Here is a 3,330-nt window from a genome sequence, read left to right as displayed (position 1 = left end):
AGAATTTTCCGCCCACATGGTCAGCTATTGGCTGACATTAATCTTCAAGGGTTTTTAAACACACTGATATTCAACATTGAGGTGCTGCTCAGAATGGAAGTGAACAAGCCCGTGACCGGGTGAAACGCGTTTTCCTTGCGGGCACCTCATCTGTCTGATACTTGGAGTGGTGATATTTGATACTTATTCAAGTTCATTTATTTTAATGCACCGAACTTATGCATAAGCAGCACATTTTTTTGCCTTTGTAAAAATCATTAATATTGCTTGAGTTTCCAGCCTATTTGCATAACATATTTGTGTACTATCTCATTTAGGTACCTTTTTGCATAACTTTGCGATAGGGGCAGGCATTGGTGGCCCTGCATCTTTTGCAGGTACCCCGTCTGCCTACCAATTGAATGAGTGACACTCAATACTCATCTGCTCTATTCGCTTAAGCCTGTTGTCTTTTTACAGAGAGAATCTCTGTCGTTACTATTGTTGGTGTTTTCAGTGAAAGAGCATGGTATATCCTTGTTTTGCCTAAGTATATTGTGCAATATAAAAAACTCTTTTCCTCACGTCCAAGTATAATTTAGGACAGATGCTGTGTGACTCTACATGTATTCTGCCTGAGGTACTCCAAAACTGTGTACTTTATGTTTCTGTCCCTCTGAGGGCATTCACCTAAGAGAAAACTGTATGGGTGTCAATTTTCCTTCCCTTCCCTGTTTTCCTCATATATTGTTCTATGTCAGTCACTAATATTTGTTCTGATCAAGTATTTACTGTTAATATAGCGAGTGACATTAAGGTTTGGTGCACAGCATAAATTTAGTATCAAATGCCATTGGAATCTGTTATACACAAGTAGCGATACATATTTGATCATGATTATCATGACTTACTTTGGAATTTGTTTTTGATACCTGTCACAGTGATATATTTATATATGTTTTGAATCAGGTTCTAATAGAATCCAAATAAGGGAAGATTTCAAGGGATCCACTGTAATTCTTTACAACCATCCAATCTCATCACCTTCCTTTATCCATATATATTTTTTCTCATTTTTCCTCCTGCTGTTCTTCCTTCTGTGAACTCTCATCCACGATTCAGGGGAGCGTGTCCCCCTAGGAAACACGTCTCTTCAGTCTAACGTGGACAGCAGATTCACACTCATTTATTCTTTTCTTGTCACAATCTTAGCATTTCATTTCCGTGGAGGAATTCATCCTCCCATTTCGGTGCACTCTCATTGGTGCTACAGGGTCAAACCTTCCTACGACCATACCCCTACGTTCACGCCCAATCTCGTCCGATCTTGGAAGCTAAACGGAGGTGGGCTGGTTCAGTACCTAGATGGGTGACCTCTAGGGAATACCCAGTGAAGTAGGGAGACTCTCTTCCCCGTGGAAACCACACCAACAGCAGTATCACCACTTATACTTCATCCTCTTACCCATTTACTTCTAATCGTTACTCCTCTTATCAATTACAGTGGCTAATTGCTAGAATTGCTAGAATTGTTACCCAGTGTGTGGGTTCTCCCACTCACGAGTGTAACCCAATTCAGGGCCACATCAATTCAAACACAGTTTGCACAGATCTTGGGCAGATGGAAGCAGCTTAATATGTGGCTACCTTCCAATATGCACTTATCCAGGTATAATTAAGATCTGGACATTCCTTTATTTTGGGAGACCTATTTCTCCAGTTGACATATCTACGGATGTGTTTTGTTTAATCTGTTGCGTTTAGTCCCCTTGCATTTTAGAGAGTAGACAATAAAGACTTCATTAATTCTCAGACATATCACCTGTTGATTAACATCTAGTTTTTTACAAGAGTGCGCCCAAACAAGAGTCATACTTTTCTCTTTTTGTACGTATATCCCCCCCCGTTTTTTTGACTCTGGGCGCACCGCCACACGGACGCATAGTTATTGCTAATATCTAGTATTATTGTCCATTTCTGGCCTTCATATATTACCATGTAGTTTCGAATCTAGGTCGGTGCAGGATCAACAATCCTTCTTTTTTTGTGTGTAATTTGAATCTTTTTCTGTCAGAGTTTCCCGCATCTATTGGCAAATATGTTTTTTTTCTTGAAAATTTCCCTGGCATGTAGCTTGATTATATTATATCTGCTATGGTTCCCTTCTTAGCATGTGCAACAGTAATCCCCATCATAGAAATCTATGAGGACTGCTTCTGTGGATATTAATAAGAGAACCGAAGCAGATACAGATGTGTCCTCATACACAATACATCAAGGGCGTAGCTACCATAGGTGCGGGCAGTGCAGCTGATATGGGGCCCAGAGTTGAGAAGGGCCTACCTTCCATGTCACAGTTATGTGTGATATAATTTTTTTGCCATTGGGTGGTACGTAGGGGTCCTTTCAAACTTTGTCCTTGGGGCCTACAATATATCTAGGTATGTCCCTGGACCTGCTCATTGTAGTGTGGTATAAAATGAACTGGAGGGCATTTTAATGTTATATAATATGAACCGGGCTCTGTAATGAGCACAATATGAACAGGGAGCACTATATATCATAATGTGAATTGGGGGTACTGTGCGGCATAATGTGTACTGGCAGCTGTGAAATGTGACATTGGGTGAACTTTAGCACTACTGCAATTCATAAAAGAAACTACGACAATACTATGGGGCATAACAATAAATAAGGCTCTACAATGGTTCAGAAAATGAACTAGGGCACTATTATAGGGCATAAAATTAACAACTGCGGCAGAAAAGTGTCTCTCTAGAAGCATTGGGATGGGGGCCCCTTCAAAATGTTGCTATGGGGCCCACAAAGTTCTGGCTACGCCCCTGCAATACATCATGCGGAATGAGACACCTGGCGCCTGGTTCTGTGCAACTCTGCTAGCGCCATGCTTCTTTTCTTATCTTTTTCAGCTGAAAATGCGTCTTAGTCACAATACGATGTGACTAGGATGCACCAGGAGACTATGCTGATTAATTTGGAATGCAACACTGGTATATCTGTGTGAAACTGAGTCTGTATAAGAAACACAATGAATGTTGTCATGGAACTAGGCTGTAGCAGCTTCATCATAGCACTTACAGTAGTATACAGATTCACACTCAGTCACACACAGATATACAATTGTCACATATCAAATTAATCAGCAAAGTCTCCTGGTGTATCCTAGTTGCATCACATTGTGACTAGCACGCATTTCCTGGTTAAAAAAAAGTTTTAAAAAAAGACTCCCAGCACTATCACAGCACCTGGATCTGGTGCACTGGATCTGGTGCACAAAAAGAGCTGTTTGGAGCGACTGCAGCAATAGTGTATGAGGAGTGAGCGGATTCG

General features: G+C 40.9%; 1 pseudogene; it reads left to right on the top strand.

The window, feature by feature from the left end:
* Positions 1-1,262: 1,262 nt before the first annotated feature.
* Positions 1,263-1,381, top strand: LOC134963398 (5S ribosomal RNA; annotated as a pseudogene).
* The last annotated feature ends 1,949 nt before the right edge of the window (positions 1,382-3,330 follow it).

Source organism: Pseudophryne corroboree, chromosome 9 (genome assembly GCF_028390025.1).
Source record: "Pseudophryne corroboree isolate aPseCor3 chromosome 9, aPseCor3.hap2, whole genome shotgun sequence".
Classification (NCBI taxonomy): domain Eukaryota; kingdom Metazoa; phylum Chordata; class Amphibia; order Anura; family Myobatrachidae; genus Pseudophryne; species Pseudophryne corroboree.
The sequence above is the reverse complement of the archived record's forward strand: the minus strand, read 5'-3'. Positions and strand labels throughout refer to the sequence as shown.